Source organism: Rhinolophus hipposideros (assembly GCF_964194185.1).
Source record: "Rhinolophus hipposideros genome assembly, chromosome: 15".
Classification (NCBI taxonomy): Eukaryota; Metazoa; Chordata; class Mammalia; order Chiroptera; family Rhinolophidae; genus Rhinolophus; species Rhinolophus hipposideros.
This window is the reverse complement of record NC_138061.1, coordinates 32,293,085-32,312,913: the sequence shown is the minus strand read 5'-3', so window position 1 is coordinate 32,312,913 and position 19,829 is coordinate 32,293,085.

Here is a 19,829-nt window from a genome sequence, read left to right as displayed (position 1 = left end):
CAATGAGGAAACTAAGACTCTGAGAGGTAAAATTATCTGCTCAAAATCAGCAGTCAGCAGGTGGCAGAAACATAATCAAAAGCCTAGCTTTCCTGTGAACTGCTCTACGAGTATGCCCCTCCTACCTCTAAGAGACCATAGTGTATTTGGGTCTTAATGTGCTTTATAGACCTTAGAGGCAAGTAGACTTCCTGCTGCTGTGATGGTTCCTTGGTTTCCAGACCATGGGTCACTTCGGCTCCCCAGACATTACTACAACACTGAAACTCCACATTGTTATAAAAATTGTGAGCTCAGATTTTCTGCAGTTTTAAGATCTAACTTTACCAGCTATTGTTCTGTTGCATTACAACACGGGAATTATTAATGCTGACCAAACCAAATAAATGGTATGAAAGATACATCCATAATTCTTAGACTGTTCCCCTCTCAGAGACGGTTGTCCTGACACAAGCCCAGAGGCAAACAGCATTATTCACAAGTGATTAAAAAAGAAGGCTGAATTAGCCAGGCGCTAGTGTCACTTTTCCTGTATAGATTCTCAGCCTGTCACCTCAGGATTCCCCTTCTCCCTCTAGCTCCTGATCACACAGGGCAGGTAAAAAAAAAAATATATATATATATATATTTGTTGGTTTACCTCTGTCTCCTAGATGACTGAGCGTGCCCAAAGGGTCCAGCAGTAGGCAGGTCCTAACACTCAGAAGAGAGAATGGGAAAGTGCTGCAGACACAGCCCTGCAAGCTCAGCTGGATTGCATGGATGAGCTCAAGTGGCAATGATTTCTATGAGCCTTCCAACTCCTAAGGCTAGTATTGGACCTTGGCTTGGACTGTGGTATGAAAGGTTAGCCCCCTAACACCAGAACAGACACTGGACTTCCTGTGTAAATTTAAACTTACTTAGGCTACTATCCTTTTTTCATCTGTGAGATGAAGGGGCTGAACAAGATTATTTCTAAAGGCTTTGAACTCAAAAGTTTAAGTTTACCACTAAACAGCCAAATATTGCAAATATGGCTAACAAAACATTGCAGAAATGAGAGCTGCGGTGGCATAATTGAACCGAACACAGGCTTTGCAATCTAAGGGACAGAGATTCTATTCCTGGCTTTGTGACTAACAGGCTGTTGATGATTTTGGACAACTTCTCTGAGCACTAGTTTCCTCAGCTGAGAACTGGAAAGATAGTCATCAAAATTAACATGAGCTAATGATTTGAAGTACCACGTTATAGCAAATGTGGGAAGTTGTGTGCAAAGAAGCCACCAATTCCCCCATTCCTGCGCATGCCATCCGTATGGGATAGCCTTGTGAGTTGCTTTGACCGACAGGATGTGACAGTAGGGATGCCGTGCCAGTTCTGCACCGAGGTGTTTCTTTGTCACCTTCTCTTGAGATCCAGCCACGTTAGGAAGCATAGGCTAGACAAGAGATACCCATTTGGGTACCTGCAGTGGCTTCAGCCACCAGCTGATGCACCAGACATGTGAGTGACACTGTCTTGGGCGTTCCAGCTCCCGGAGATCCCAGTAGAACACAGTAGAACACCACATGTGTGATCCCACTTGACACAATGGCAATCACGAGCTCCTTCTAGCAGAGTCCACCCAACCCTCAGAATCAGGAGAGAAGTGTTTTTAATCCACTAAATAAATGTTGGAGTGGTTTGTTACACTGCAATAGAAAATAATTTGTCTTGATATGAATATTACTTAATGCATTTTGATCTCTAATTCCTTGCTACTAGCTCTTGGTTCCCTTATGTTTTCACTGGAAATTTATGCTTGTCAAGCTGACTGCTTCCCCTGACCAGTTTTCCCTGTCTTTTCATTTCTCCCCATATAGTCAGACTATATAACATCTGGATATGACTGTGGTATATATATTCACAGTTTCTTTACAGATACAATTTCTCCTAGAAACAGATGGAAAAGCCAAGATGACAAAAATGCACTTAGTATGAACTCTCTGGACTCCAGAAGAAGCTAAGTCTGGCTTGGTGTAGAAGGAACCAGCTTTGGACAGAGTCACTCACTGACCCTTAACGTTCCTTCCAGGTCCTGATTCTTTCATTCCTTAGGCCAAGAGCTGGGGTATTTATGTGGTGTAACCAGGATCTGAAATGTAGGGTCAGATATGCTTGTTCGGAATGGTGATAATACATTTGCATCACAGCATTGGGGAGAGATCCAAGAAATCATTTGGATTCCCCTTTTGATATATCTCATCTCCCTCCCCCTCCATTCCTCTCTGGTCTCAATGGCTCTTTTTGCATTTTCCTGTTGGTGGAACCTCATCGATGGTGTGCAGTTACTGTGAGGACTGAATGAAGCCATCTCTTTTCAGTGGTACCGCATACAGAATAAGGGCACGTGTTCGGGCTCAGAGCTGAATCCACTTACAATAAAACCTTGGACAAGTTACTTTCATGTATTAATTAATTCAGTAAATATATATTGAGTACCTATTATGTGCAAAACACTATTTTAAATGCTCAGAATACAGCAGCGAATAAGACTGACAATGTCTCTGACTTCATGGAATATATATAGTACGCTTCTCTTCTCACACCTGTAAAATGGAGATTTTAATAGTTCATAGCTCAGTGTTGTCCTGGGATTAAGAAAACATTATGTATAGAACTAAGCACAGTACAACAACTCAACAAATATTGTCTTATGAGTAATATTATCCAGTCTAGTACAATCAGAAATATATCAAAGAAACTTGTAATTTTTGTCTTGCTTGCTTTATTTTATGTAGATATATTTTATAAAGAAAATTTTTAAAGTAACCATTTCAATAGGAAAACTATTACACGTATGAAATTCAATATTTTTCCATATGTTATGTTTAAAATATTAGAAAAACAGAAACAATTGCAAAAGTTTCCATATTTACCTGTGAATTACTTTATGTCTCTAAGGAGAAGATAATAAAAAGTGCTATTTTTCAACTGTCATCACCTATATTTCAATGTCTCAAAAACTACAAAAAAGAGACAAATATGCAAATTTATTCCCTAAAAATTTATGATGTGGCAAACTTAGCGAGTTGAATTCTCCATGAGCTTTTAAACCTGGTTTGAACCTAATATTCACTTTTAGTTTATAATTCTGAGTCACTGGAAGTGACTCAGAAAGAAATCAAGCATGGGAAAAGGACAGAGCTCTCTGACAAAGAAGGGGGTGACTTAGCTGGGGCTAAGAAATATGAGATTTCCTGTATATACTTTCAGTCCACAAATTCAGTTAACCACACAAAGAAGTTTGATGATTCAAGATAGAAGATTACATACATCTTCAGAGGCTTAACATCCCTCAAAGTTTAACTCCAGTATGGATGGGAGTATAAATTGCTACAGCCTCTCTGGAAAATTGTTTGGAAGTATCTACTAAAATTCTACACGATTGTCCTGTGAACAAGAAATTATACTCTTAGGTATAAACTCAACCAAAATGTAAATATCAAAGACATACAAAAATGTTCAGCAGCATTATTTCCAATAGACAAAAGTTGGACTCAACCTAGATTCCATCAACTGTGGAATGGATAAATAAAAGTTGATATATTAATATAATGGAATACCACACAACAATAAAAATGAACACACTGTTGTTACCTGCAAAAATATGAATACATTGTACAAACATAATGTTGAGCAAAGAAGTCAGGCACAATAGAGTATACACTTATGAGTCCATTTTTATAAGATTCAAAAGAGCAAACTAATATATGATGTTAGAATCAGAGTAGTGGTTACCCTTGGAGAAGACAAGGAAATAGTAATTGCAAGTGCACTTGAGAGAGGTCCTGGGGTATTGGCAGTGTTCTAGTTCTTGATCTGGGTTACGATTTCACAGGTATTAATATATTGACTTTAGAATAATTAATTGAGCTTATGAGGTGCACATGTTCCTACATGTATGCTACTCTTGAAAGTAAAACACACACACACACACACACACACACACACACACACACACACACACACAGACTCACTTCAAGGCTTCTAACAGATGAATGGACTAAAACCTCTAACAAATATGATTTTCTAGGAACCTCTCTCCCAGTGCTGCTTCCTCATTCCTAGCAGCTGACCATCCTCTTAGAGCATCTTCCCAATTTTAGTCTTGCCCTTGCATTGTTATCCCAGGTGGTGGTGACTGAGTTCTACATCTGGTATGGCAGGCCTAACACATGCCTCATCCAGCCCTGAATTATCCTGGGCTCCATAGGAAACACTCTTATTTGAGAAATATGATAGGAAAAACTGGAATCTGGCAATGTCTTTCTTCTTTTCCTGGAAGAATTCTGGTGTGCCCTGACTTGCCTTTCTATCAACAGGCCATGAAAACACAAAAACAACTCAACCAATGGAGTTAGAAGAAAGCAGAAGTGTAATTACCACTTAGAGTGCCATCTGCTGTATTTTTTTGCCAAATGCCACAAACATTTCTGCTAAGAGCCATAGAGTTTAAAGCCTTTCCCTGAAGGATATTACACACCTCTTTCTTTGGATCTAACCTTCGACAGAGCTCTAAAAATTTCTGTTATGTGTCAGTTGGGGAAATATTGAATAACTACTGATGGAGTGCACATTTTTGCCTGTGGTCCTGAACGAGCTATGTTTGGAGACTTTCCCACAATGGAAACTGTGGAAAAACAAATGTTGAATCTCCCAGACTCCTTTCACATCAGACATGGGCACATGACCTAGGGTTCACCAATTAGGAGCACCTACCACCTGAGCTTAGAACTGGAGGCTCCAAAGAGAAAAGGCTGCTATTGCCATTTCCATTCTAATAACCACCTCCGGTTTCTACAGACAACAATGGGAACAATTCCAGCAGCAAGGTGCAAAAAGAGTGAGGGTCTGAGATTCTGCCCTACTTGTAAGCTACCAAGTGCACCTCCCACAGTTTCATGGAAGCTGGTAGAAGACACTAAACCCTTGGGTCAAAGATGAAGAATTGCATTACACATGGCACATCAAGCTGCATGACATCAGCATATGTACTAGTTCCCCTTGTCCCTAATTCTCATGGGAGCAATACAGATAGGCCCGGATAGATACCCGAACACACCGTGGTTATGTTACAGGAGAGGAACTTTCCATAGCCTGTTGATAGGACAGCAAGTCAGGACACACCAGAATTCCTCCAGGAAAAGAAGAAAGATATTGCCAGATTCCAGTTTTTCCTATCATATTTGTCTGAATCTTTTATAATGGGTACCTTCCCTTTACTCTAGAGGGAAATACTATCTCTACCTTCCAAGGCTTCTGCTCTGCTAATGACCTTGAAAAATAATCTGGAACAAAGCCAATCAGTGCTTCTGCTTACAAGACATGCAGAAATGCAAGATATCAATGGCGAATTGTCTCCTAGACCAGTGTTGATGGCATTGGAGGCATTCATTGCAGTGACTCAATTGAACAACGGTGCTAGTGGTATCTTCACCAGCCCAGTTTTGCAGCATTATTTCCAGCATTGGCCCTGGCTGCATTGTCTCTAAACCTAATTCTTGGACCCATCTGGAGTGACTGCGCTCTGACCAATATCTTCTGTTTGGTTTCTTTCACTCATTCATACCAATCCTGACTGATATATTAAAAGAAGTGGTGGTCCTTCACTGGAAAATACCTATACATACCCATTTCGTGTCCTTTATTTATTTGGTTCATTTAGTCTCTTAGATGTTGGGTAAATCATCGGCCTTCTCATCCACTAAAGCCAGGTGTAAGAGCTCTCCTGGGTCCAATCTTAAAGAAAAAAGAAGTGGTATCTGTATCACCCAGAGCTCCTCTACGTGAGGTCAAATCCCCAGAAAATATAGTTTCGAAAGGTGTCAGATCCTTGGCCTGCAAGGTACTGGAACTCTGGAGATTTTGTCTAAATCTAAGACAAAAAAAAAAAAAAAAGAAAAAGAAACGCAGCTTCACGAGACCACTGGTACGTTTAATCATTTGTTGATTGCTTACTCCACAGCAATGCTTTCTAGGATAGTGTTTCACAGTTCTTGCAAGATAGAATTGTTGTTTATTTATTTTTGGGTAATGATCTGAATTTTAATTTCTTCATTAGCATACGCTTTCATTGCTGAGAATCATTTTTTAAAAATGTTATCTTGAAAGATTTCCTCTCAAACAGCTCACACTTTAATATTGACTTTATCTAAAAATGTTTGTTATTCATCGTTTTTGCATTGTCCTGACAATAAAACAGATTTCCAAAATGGATTATATATATTGCATCATCTTCTCTCTAACACCAGCTACTTTGATTGTATTCCAACTCTACATTTCAAGTTAATGAAATATCATGTCTTATTCTCTTAATTTAAAGAATAATAAACTGTTAGCGTGGGAAGGGGTCTTAGAGGTTATCTCTGGTTTATTGCTCAATTTTAACAGAAGGAGAGAATCATACATGCTATAAATTCCAACATTCTTTCTGTTTCTTTTTAACACATACTATTTGTCAGATTTCATTTGAAGGAATAAAGTAATACTTATTTCTTTTAATTGGAAAATAAGGGAACCTGTTTTTAAAAAGTTATTCAAAAATAATTCACTGTTATGAGGGGGAAAGAAACTTTCCTCTACCCTTAAGGTTCTTTCCACTGGTTTAACAATCAAATAGACATGAGACAGATTAGCAAAGAAAATGATCAAGTTTAGTTACATACATATGTATGGGAATCCCATATACATGAAAGGTTCAGAAACAGAAAAGGAAATCGAGGTATATATGACATTAAGAAGCTAATTTCAGGGAGAAGGTAATGCTCAGTAATTATTAATTTGCCCTGCCGTATAGATAGATAAAAAGTCGTAACTCTTACCACAGGCCAGACCTCTAACTTAAATCCTAGATAGTTAAATGGGGAGGCAGAAGTTTCTCTTGAGCTTACAGGGTCTCAGTTGCTTTTTTATTTTTTAAATTATTTCTTTTTTTTTTTCAGTTACAGTTGACATTCAATTATTTTACATTAGTTTCAGGTGTACAGCATAGTGGTTAGACATTTATATAATTTATGCAGTGATTCCTCCCGAGTAGTCCAGTACCACCTGGCACTATATATAGTTGTTGCAACATTATTGACTATATTCTGTATGCTGTGCTTTACATCCCCATGACTATTTTGTTCAGTTGCTTTTAACTCAAAATAATCTGCATATCACTGGGGCACATCTTAGGGTGGCTCCTTCTGAACCCCTACCCTATCAACGTCTACATGCATTTTTCCTCAAGCACTTTATTTCTTATTGTGTGTATAGTTCACATACTTTAGATTAAAATGTATATTTTATTTACATCTCGGTTATTTTCCCACTTGTTGCATATCATTCTTTCTCTTAAAGTGCTAGTGCTTTTTTCCAAACTGGTGAAGAAAGTTAACAGTTTTATGAAGCAGTTTTCAGATATCAAGTTGCTTTCAAATTTGTTCCCCCATTTTATCTGTACAATCTGTTGTTAAAAATAATCTCTTCCTAAAAGTAATTTTAAATTGAAGTAGAGTGTAGATGGCTGTGATACAATGGAAAGTTAGATTTATATGTCTAACTGATGTGACTAGTTCTTTCTAGACCAACATGGTCACTAATGTGCCCTGGAACTATATGACTTCTGAGAAGAGAAAAGGGTATGGGAATTCCTGCTGGGACATGGAACAGCCATGTAGGATAAGGATGACAGATATCATTGGAAAGTGTGGTCATGACAAGCTTAATAACGTTATTAGTAATGGTAACGATGTTATTTAATATGATCTGAGTGTTTACCATATGCCAGGAACCAAACCTTAAATGCATTGTCTTATTTAATCATCACACCAACATTAAAGTAGATACTATTATCATTACTATTTTAGTATCGTTATTATTGATACTATCGTTACTATTTTAGAGATCTGGAAATTGAGGCTTAGAAAGGTTTCGCAACTTACCTCAGGGCAAAGAGCTTGTAAGTGATAAAAGCAGGACTCTAGTAGCGTCTACTCAGTGCTAGGCAATTAGATATCATCTAGCTACAATTTGCTGAGCTGACATAGTTGGATGTAAAAATTATGCTGTAGAAATATATTTAAAGATGTCCGAAAATGTTCACCATACATTAAAGGAAAACAAATGTTCACCATGCATTTTGTCTCCTTAGTCTAGCCGGCATTGCAAATATCTCTTATTGAGGAGCACGTATATTCTAATACTAATTTGGTAAAATAAACATATAGAGTGATATATGGTGTGTGTGTGTGTGTGTGTGTGTGTGTGTTTGCATATGTAGATGAATCTAAGAGCAAATAACACCAAGTTGTTAATTCTTTCTGGGTTATAGGATCCTTTTCTAGATCTCTATTTAGAAACGTTCTAGTTTTGTAGTTATAATAAAATAGTTGGCTGTTTGGTCCAAAAAGTTGGTTGGGTAACTAGTTCAATGGTGTAATTGGGTTCTCCAGAGAAACAGAACCGGCAGGGTAAAGACAGAGAGATTTACTATGAGGGATTGGCTCTCACGAATTTGGAGGCTGAGAAGCCCCACGCAATCTGCAAGCTGGAGGCCCAGGAAAGCTGACGGTGTAGTTTCAGTCTAAGCCTAACGGCCTGAGAAGCAGGAGAGACTAAGTGTGAGGGCAGGGGAAAATCGATGTCCCAGCTCAAATAGAAAGAGTGAATTTGCCCTTCCTCTACCTTTTTGTTCTGTTCAGGCCTTCAACAGATTTGAATGGTGCTCACTTACGTTGGTGAGAGTGATTTTTACTCAGTCCACCAATTCAAATTCCAACCTCTTCCAGAAATATCCTCACAGACACAAACAGACATAATGTTTTACCAACTATCTGGGCATCCTTTAGGCCAGTCAACCTGATACATAAAATTAACCATCACAGATGGTATCCTACAACACCTAAAGTGAGAGGAGAAGAATGTTTGTATCACCATAAAGAGGGTGGTACGCAAAGCAGATGTGAATACCAACTGTTTTTAAGCCAGCGTCTCAGTTTACATTTACTCTGCAAATTTCCACTGCGGCTTCTTAGTTTAAGGCAGGGCCTCAGAGACATATCCTACATCCCTCATTAGAAGACTTACTGGAGGGCCCTAGCTTTTATAAAACCTTCAGAACAATCAGGCCTATCTCCTAAAGCAAAGGCTTTAACCCGGCATCAGATATCTCTATCCTTTAGTGCCAGATTTTTTTTCCAGTGAGTAGGAAGACCCCCAAAACAGAACACATTAAGGATAAATCCAAACTTTTACCATCTTATGCCCAGACGCGTGCCTCCAGATTCTCTCTTCTCCAAATCATCTTGAACACAGTGGCTAGGTTTCCCTTTTGAACTGGCTTTTCACACTGGTGTGTTAGTAAGAGAGGCAATGTATTTCTTCTATAACGTAAAAATATTTTATTATACGAGTAACAGATTTTTTTTCAGAAAGATTGGAAAAATAAAGCATTTAGAAAAATGATGCAAAGAAGAAGAAACTCAAGATCACACATACATCCATCCCCTATTACCAAGAGCTTCCAGAATTCAGATTATTCTTGAGGCACTGACATAATGCCAGAGTAAGTTATTTCTATTGCAACAGTTTCCTTAGGCCAAGTCAATATAGATTGTAATCAAGCTAAATCAGATCTTAATGAAACATCTGCTGACAAATGCATTTTGTCTCCTTAGTCTAGCCTGCATTGCAAATATCTTTTTTTGGCTGTGACAAGTAGAGCACACCATTTTCCAGGAAAGTAAATGTAGATATTTGCACGCTAAATGGCCTGTAAGGACATAGATAGACTCTGTCTCCCCCTACGCCCCTGCCACACACACACAGCCTCATATTACTGTGTGGCTAATGATCTCGCAGGATAGCTCAGGAATCTCTCTCCATCTTACCTTGACTGAGCTGCTAATGGGAAATTCTCTTTCACCACTAACAGTAATAATGACTGTTTATTGAGTGCCCACATGGTACACTGATCCGTGTGCTAAATAAGCACTTTAGTATGCCAGCTCGGTAAATATTTACAGACTCCCTTTTAAGTATTGTTATTCCTGTTTTACAGATGGGAAAACTAAAATTCAGAGAAGTTTATTTACTGGCTCAAAGGTCACACAGCTGCAAAGTGAGCCAAGATTCAAACCCAGGTCTGTCCGATGCCAAAGCCCGTTCTCTTAAGCGTTGCAGCTAACAGCCTCACTTTCTGCAGACATGGCTCACGTTCGTGGTTCTAATGATCCAAATACAGAGGGAAATGCCAAACCAAGATAGTGTAAAGGGTCACCCTTTCAAAACTTAACTCCCTAAAGATTCCACCATGAGATTTAAAATTCAACACTCTGGGGTTAGTAATTGCTGCTTGGTTGCGTACAGGTGCTCGTTGAATTTTTATATTGGGTAAGACAGTCCACGTTTCTCAGAAGCACCTCTACCTGTAGGATTTCAAGTAAAAGGACTTCATATTAGGATGGATACCCCATATCTTTGGCTCTGTACTTTCCAACCTTTCCTTCTGCCTCAGATGATTGTTTGTGACAAGGAGACATGTTCATATATATTCTCAGTTTTCTACTCTTCTTTGACTTGGGGTGGTAATAGGAGGCAGTGAGAAGCTTCTTGCTGGCTGCGTTAATTCCTGAGCTCCTTTTCTTTGTAGGGAATCTAATCATGTGAGAATAAGTCATTGGAAAAAGTCTAGAAGGCTATATAGATTTACATAATAAAGAGAAGGGGCTTAGAGTAGAAGAGGAACACAGCAAAAACCTTAGAGTAACTGCCACTTATACAATACTAAAAATGAGGGGGGGGGGCAAATTTAACATTGCAAAAAGAATTCCTTTGGAATCTTTGTGACACACAGCAAAGTTTTAAATTGCTACCTAAAGTTTGGATGCAGAATGGATATTTCTTTGAAAACAAAAGTGTTCTGAGAGTTACAAGGTAGCAGAACATGACTCAAGTTTGTTTCTTTTCCTTCTGGAAACAAATTCTCACAACTACATTATTGATCCCATCCTGTCCTGCCTCCTTCAGGATCTTACTCTCTTTATGATCTCATTCCATGTTCCAGTCTTCCATCTCCCTCTTTCTACCAGGTCCTTCCCTCTGCTTCCCTACTTGGAGGAAGAAGCTCCTAGGCCCTGATGACACCCTGATTACCAATCAAGTTCTTGTTTTGCTGTGGGATAATGGGCTCACTCCATGACCAGTGACTTGTAAATGGTAAAATCAATCTACCTTTCTTTTAGACTTTGATCTTCTCCCCATCTCCACAGCATGTGGCCCTGTTTTTCATCCATTCCTTCTTGATATCCTTTCCTCCCCATAGTTCAAAGAGTCAGCTCTCATCATGGCTGCATCGCTCTATTTTCTCTGTAAAATAACGAAGGTGATGAAATGAGCTACCTCATTGGGTTGTGTGAGATAATGCCAGCAAATCACTCAGCAAAGTGCCTGGCATGGATATAAGTCAAGAAAGCTTAGCCACACTCAATCACACCTGAATCCCTTCTAAAAGATCATCCTTTCTTGATTTTTCTTCCTTCTGCTACCCCAGTACACATGGACATTTGGTGAGGTTCAATCTTTGGTGCTCAGGCCTTCTCTATTCTGTCCTTGAGACTTTCTCCTGTTCTCTGGGTTTTACTTACCACAACTCAGCAGATGATCCCCAAATCTATACCTCAAGATTAATTTCTTGGGGTTACTAGGCATTTCTATTTGGCTATTCTGCATTCATTTCAAATACATCATCATCTTATTATAGTCTATAATCTATATTGCTTTTTTTCATTTCTAGCAATGGTAACACCACTAGTTTCTAGGCCCGGCTCAAAAACCTCCTTATACCCTTTCCTGTCTTAGACATAGTGCTAGATGCTTTACAGATGCAATTTCATTTAATCTTTGTAAGAGTTCTATGATATTTACTCATTAAGAAACTGAGACTTGGAGGAATTAATCAATTTGCTTTAGAAGTCCAATCTGCCAACTAAAAGTACCTACTTTTTGTGTTTAACTACCTTGTCACTTAATACCCAACTTTCACAAATTCACTTATCCTTTTATAATATGCAACAGAGGCCCATTTGTTTCTATTTGGCATTTGAGTTCCACTTTAATAGTGACCTTCATTGTCATGTGTTTTGTAGATTTGCAGTCTTTCTCTCCTCTATTCCTTTCTGTGCACCACTTCTAGAAACATAACCCTTCATCTTTTCGCCTAAAACATGGCCTTCCTGTTTCACGGGGTTGTTCAGAGAACCACTTGACATCATGCATGGGAAGATAACATACACTCAGTAAAGGTAAAATCTAATAATAGCTAGTGGCAAGCTAATCAAGTTTCCTGACTGGAATGGAATAGACAAATGACTGTTCTGTAATGCAGTCTTTCAATGACCTTGGTAAGTCACCACCACTTGCAAGATCTCAGTTTCCTCTTCTGTGAAGTAAGGAAGTTGGACTAGATAATATCTTGTTACCTTGTGATTCTAAAACTTGAAGTTTCTGCTTGTTCAAAATATACCTTATTTTCCACCTCACGTAATGATTAAGATTCCTTTGATTACAAAATGATTAAGTCAGAGAAAGGCAATGTCAACAACTTCTTAGAATTTCCCCCTGCTCATTTTTTTTTTGCGGGGGGAGGGCGTGGGTCTTTGAATTTGAGTCTCTGAAAACTTAAGTAATATATTATGACAAAGTGATCTATGATGGCAAAGTTTGTTATTTAATCAGAGAAACTGAATAAATTAATGTGTACAATAACAAATTCATGATTATTTTGTCCCTGGGGTACAAAGAATGTAGTTTCTAAGAGACTCCTACAAAACTGTGTGGTTTCATTCCAGGTGAATGAATGTACTTACTTTCTATTTTGTAATTTCTTTCAAATGGCAAATAAGTTGCAATGGACTGAATTGCCCCCTCCCGCCCCACCCCCACCCCCGACTCCGCAGCCTCCCCCCCTCCCCCCCCAACACCGCACCAAAATTCTTGTTGACAGCTAACCCCCAATGTGACTGTATGTGGGATTTTTAGGAGTAAATGATGTTAAATGAGGTCATAAATGGAATCCTAATCCTATACGATTGGTAGCCTTATGAGAAGAGAAAGAGAGAGACACTTCTCTCCTCCCCTCCACCCCTTATTAGGACAGGCGAGAAGGTGGGAGGGCGTTTACAATCCAGGAAGAAAGCTCTCACCAACAGAAACAGCCAGCACCTTATCATGGACTTTTAGTCTCCAGAATTGTGAGAAAAAAAACTATGTTGTTCAAGCCATCAGTCTGTGGTATTTTGTTATGGCAGCCTGAGCAGACAAACACATAAGCGTTTTCTACATTATGAGCATTCAGCAGCGCATGGCTAAATGTATATTTAGAGATCTGCTATTTTTACTATTTGTCCTTGGAAAAGGTCATGTCTTTGCTTATATAGCCATAGATAAATTTAAGAGTTGTATTTTAAGGCCATTGTATTTAAAAAACTTGAGTGAGCACATTTTTTTCTACAAACAGTAGATTCTTTTTCTGCTGACCAAAGAAATTTTAAATAAGCAATAGAATGCTATCTTATGTGTTTTGCATTTTTTTCTTTTAAAAGGAAGCTGTTCAAACCTACTGAATAGCTGTTAAATAATGGCCAGGGCCTACCACGGAAGGATTCCCACTGCATTGAAGCAGCCTCAGGGGAGATGCCACTGTCACAGGACCTGTTCTGACAGGGGGGGTCAGAGGCTGCTCTATCACCTCCCTTCCCGCATTCCCTCCACCTTTCTGTCCTTCAACATACAGCCTTTGTATCTGTAAATAAGCACGCAAAAAAGAGTATTTCGAAAAAAATTGAACACCCCAAACACTACAGGCATAACTTGGAGACACTGTGGGTTCAGTTCCAGACCACTGCAATAAATCAAACATCACAGTAAAGTGAGTCACAGACTTTTTTGGTTTCCTAGTGCATGTAAAAGTTATGTTTAAACTATACTATCATCTATTAAGTGTGCAATAGCATTACATCTAAAAAACACCAAAAGGTGCACACCTTATTAAAAAAAACCACTTGATTGCTAAAAAAACACTAACCATCATCTGAGCCTTCAGTGAGTCATAATCTTTTTGCTGGTGGAGGGTCTGGCGTCAATGTTGATGAAAACGCAGTATCTGCGAAACGTGATAAGGTGAAGTGCAATAAAACGAGGAATACCTGTATTCATATTTGTTCCACACTTACCAACCTTTTATGTACCTTAATCTAAAGGATCAAATAATATCAGCTGAAGAGAGAATTTGCATTTTCATTAAATGTCTGCCGGGATATTGAAAAGTTTAATAGTAAGTTTTATATCTGCAAAGCACATTATAGTTTTCAAAATGCTTTCATACTCGTTAGCTTCGTAACTACTTTAAGTGTGATCTAGCGCCATCATCCACTGTTTCCAGTGGAAAAACTAGGGTCAGGGTGATGTGGCCCAGGCCAGTTTGTAAGTGGTAGGAGAGGAAAGTTTCCAGGAATTCTGAAACCTCGTCGAGCATATTGGCTCCAGGAAACATAATGGACACAGAATTCTCCAGGCCTAAAGTAACTCACAGGAAGAGAGCACCAAAACAAATCACATGAGTGGAAAAAGTCAAGTGTTCCTGCAGTTTCCACTCTTGAAGCACATGCTTCCTGCACTTACTGACATAGGTTAGTTGCCATAGTTATAATTTAATTTCTCAAATAAGAAGTAGGTTCTTCAAAACTTATTAGCTCCTGGATAGCATAGACCCAGTGGTTTTCAAATTTTTTTGGCCTCAGGATTTTTTTACACTCCTAAAAGTGACTGTAAACACTATTGAAGCCTCTAAAGAGCATTTTGTTTATGTGGGATATATCTATTCATTTTTACTGTATTAGAAAATACAACAGAATTTTTAAAATATTTTGTTAATTTATTTAAAAAATAATAGATTATGTGCTAAACTAAGTATCATACTTTTATTACAGTATAACTATATTTTCCAAAACAAAACAAAAATTAGTGAGAAAATTGCATTGTTTTATATTTTCACAAATCTCTATCACATCTGCTTTAATACGTGCCTGAATTCTTGTAAGTGTGTCTGCATTGTAGCTGTGGCAATGTCATTCATGTAGCTCTTTAAAACACCACTGTAAATCCATGAGAAAATAAGGGTTAAAAAGACAAATAATGGATTTGTGAAAGTTTTGACCTTGCAAACATGCAAGATTGAGAAGATTTCCAAGGTCACTGGGCCATACTTCGAGAAACTTTGTTACAAATAATAGTAATACCCCAAAACCAGAATTTTAGGAATACATGTTTTTAACAATATAATTCCAGAGGTACATGCTTTTAAGTACATAATAATCTCTGAGATAAGCATTTCTTCCAATAGAATCAGTTATGTATTTTAGTTCTTGTCTTTCCCTTGAATTTAAAGATAATCCAGAGCCATGAAATTCTAAGTCTGTGAAAACAAAGAACAAGGACTCCAGGCCATCTAGTCTCAGAAGGGATCCCAGTGAGGGCGGTTATTACCCCAGGTACCACCACTTTATGTGCAACCACCAAACAATTGTAGGAGTGCGTGAATGTAACTTTGGTTTCCTGATTAATGTAAATTCAACCTTGCACACTTGCTCTTTGTATTGTCAATTCCAACAAGAAAGACTAAAATGGGATGTGGACAGAGTAGGAGAGTAGAGTCTATTTCTAACTCTTGGACTCTTGGGTTAGTCAGAAAGTGGCAGACCTTCATTTGATGGCCAATCAGAGGCCAATCAGAAGGGGCCTCTTTGTCTTGAATACCAACACCCATGGGCTTTTTCAGCTTCTCAGAACAGATCTATCTCTGATGTTGTGAGACAGGAAAAAAGTCCGAGTGCTGGTTCCATGCTACTCATCCAGTGAAAAAAGTATTAATGTTTTACCACTTGTCACAGCTGGAAAATACTCAAATGCAGCACTACTTAATAAAGCAATTTAACATGTAATGTCCTGTTTTCTATATACTCGTATACCATCAACTGAGCAGATGGGGTGGTGGTGGTGGTGGTGGTGTCACAATCCCTTAACTCATCACTCTTTGTGGAAAGTGTGATCTCCCATCCTTCATTCCTTCCTTATTTATCCCTACCTTTGTTCTTTCCTCAAATATTTATTATGTACCTAGTAGGAATGAGGCACTGGGATAGATACAACCTCAAATTTTCTTGGTTACCAATTCCATTTATTTTTAATTATTGAATATTATTTTTCCTAAATGAGAGGAAAGCATGTCCATCAAGAAAAATTTAAATTATAGTGAAATATAAAGAAGGCAATTATAATTCCCCATAACTAATCTCTAGGGTATAATTTTAATAAATTCTCCTAGATTTTTTCCCTGTGTTTTTACCTATTTGAGATGACATGTATCATCAATTTTTTATCTTTCTTATTTGTTTAACATTGTGTCACAAGCCGCTCCAGTGATATTTAAAATTCATTATAACTTTAATGTCCAAATTTGGTGATAAATATCTCGATGGAGAAATCTTATTTCTCATTTTAGATTTCTTTAGGATAAATTGCTTCCTGGAAGTAGAATTACTTGGGGTGAAAGGGATGTGTACATTTCATAGCTTCTGTTAACATACAGACAAATTCCTTTCCTGCAGTGTATCAGAATTATACCACCAGGTGAAGGGACTCATTTCATTGTGAAGGGAAGCAAAGTTTGCCACCCTGAAATATGCCGTTTGGGATATGGATTATTTTAAGCTGGTTATTTTTAAGGAACAAAAGACTCAGAGAGAATCTTTGACCCTGCCTAAAGGAATTCAGATAGAAAAACCTGATTCAGGAAGAGAACCTTAGCATATTCACCTTAGCATATATGAATTAAGTGTGGCAGACAAGAAGGACCCAAGCAAAGGTCTTTTTTGCAGACTCCCCTCTGTGTCTCATTGTTGCTGGGTGGCCTGGCAAGAATTAATTTACCATGTGTTTGCTCATTCTCATCTACCTGTGAATTGCCACTTTCCCTCTGAAGTTCCAGACCTCTGCCACTCTCTCCTTAGGCCAGAGTGGCATATAAGTCTCAACTGCCCAGTGTGTCCTCAGGTACCATATTCTTAGGGAACTCCTATATGTACATCCATAATAAATTTGGTCATTATCTCCTGTTAATTTGTCCAATGTTAATTTGATTATGAGTCCAGTCAGAAGAACTTAGAAGGGTAGAAGGAAAATTATTTTTCCTCCCCCACAGTTTCACCCTCAACAGTACTGAGGATGAAATATTTATTTATATGCTATCTTTGCTAATACGATTGGTAAGAACAAAAAAAAAAACAATCCTGTCTTTAAAAAAATTTGCATTTGGGGTAAATATTGACGTAGAATCTTTAACAGTGCAGTAAAATCTTTAAGATCTTTAAGATAAAGGTTTTATAATACACTTGTGCCCACTTTTCATTCATTCAATTAATGAAAAGGAGGCAGAGTTTGCCTCACCCCAAAAGTCACTGACTCAGAGTTCTGGTGGCAAACACTGAAATCTATTTTGGAACTTAATCAGAAGGGAAATGCCTTGGAAGGCCATCAGGTAGCATACCAAACAGGAAGGCTGGAGAATCACGCTCATCAAACAGGCAAGGTAGCTTGGTAGCTGGAATCAGAACAGGTCATACCACCCAGCCTCTTAGGACACCACTGGTAGTGCCATTGGACACTCCCACCTCTCACCTCTGGCACTGCTGTCTATGGGCACAAAAACCACTTTACAGATAATGGAATTATTTATAAAATGTCTTCTTCTTTGAATCACAGACTCCAGTTGCAAAGACCTTGATAGGAGCCTCCAGTTGGCTGAACTTAGGTCACATGATGAGTCCCTAGTTGCTAGGGGGCGGAGACAGTGGGTACTGGGCTATTCTGGCTTTTAGGAGAGTTTGGATTTGTCCATTGAGCATAAATGAATCTTTGCATACATGAATCAGAGTGTAAATGAGGCTTTGGCTAGAAATAAAAGATAAAAATGTATTCAAGTCTTAGGGTTTGCACCCAGAAATACAACTAGGCAATACCCTAGTTTCAAGAGTGTTTCAAGAAAGGCAAGCTGGGGGTTTTTATAGTAAAAAGCATGTTCCTGAGAAGAATCAATCCTGCATTCTTAGCCTCTAGATTGGTCTGAGTTGGTAATCCTCTAGATAACCAGTGGTTTGATAATGGATGTCAGGTGATCTAGATATACGAACATTCTTTCCTTACTCCTTCAGGGGGTAACCAGAGGATTATCTGGAGGTTTAATGTAGTATATCCAGGCATTGACCCAGGACTGGAAAGTTCAAAAGTTTAAGTTCCCAGGCTAGTTAAAGCAAGAATCAAATCGTTTCCTCATACCTCAATCTACTTGATTTCGGTAATTTAGCAGCTTGACTTACAGTGACTTCATTTTATGTTTCACTCTATTCCTCAGATTCTAGACAGCAAGAGCATGATTAGTAACCACGATATTTATGTGGAATTCTCAGTTTCATAATACATTTTAGGAATCTGGTTAATCTCCTTAATTATCACGGAATTTTAGATTCTGTGGTACCTCACGAGATGATCTAGTCCAGAAGTGCAAACACCAATGTCTACCACATCCTCAAATGTGGTGGGACACATAGGGGGGTGGGGACTGTTGAAAATGGAAAGGCATCTCCCAGTCTAAAGGCAACACCTACTACTTGCATCTGGCTGATGGCTGCTAGAACCGACCATGGACCAAAGTTGCCAGTGCGTCCAACTGTTTAGAATATACCCAAAGTCTGAATTTTTGTGATTTTAAAACTTGGAACCAAATTCAAAAAAATTTTTGTAACATTCCTTTAATTCGTTTCAGGTGCACAAAACAATGTCATAGTTAGACATTTATCATTTATATACCTCACACAGTGACAAGCCCCCTCCATCCATCCACTACCCCTCTGACATCACACACAGCCATTACATTTCCACTGTCTCTATTCCTAATGCTGTACTCCCCGTCTTGTAAATATATATATGTATATGTGTGTGTGTGTGTATATATATATATATATATATATATATACATTTATATATTCAAAGTTAGAAAAACAGTGACACCATTGCTTCTTAAAACTCAAGTGCAGGCTGCTTCCAATAGTCAGAGCTCCCCATTTTAAAAACCAATGCAGGGAGATGAGGCCCAACCAGTTTAGCCTGAGGCTAAACAGCTCATTTGGTGTCAGAGCCAGGGCTGAAGGTTTGGTCTCCGGAGAAAAATTAGATTAGGAAAAACTGATGTTCCTCTCTCTGCAGTCACTTTTCTCACTTGGAAGTTACCTCCCAACCAAACTCAGGAAAGGTGGGAAAATGCCAGTGTCTCATCCAGCAGCAGCAGAGTTTGTAAAATGTTTATAAATTAACAGAATCTGCCAAGCTATTTCTATAGCTTTTGATGTCAGATCAGATTTTAAATCTTAACTTCCACTGTGTCTCAGTCACGGGGAAAAAATAAGAGTACCATTTAGAAAGCTATGGAGAGGATGAAATAACATTTCATGTTTGGAGTGTCTGGCACGGTACCAGGACCATACTAAAGACTCTCCACGTGCTAAGTATAATCACATCTAGAGGAAATCATAATAGTTTTCATTACCCATGGGGATGGGGAGAAATAGGACTAAAGTGTTTCATGGTGGGAGTAAGATATGGATAAATCTCAAGAGGGAACTCCTCCTAGGAGGGATAAGTGGCACTTTCGCCAAAACCTATCCTGGCCCGGACTCCAATGCGAGTTCATGGTCAAATCCAGCTATATC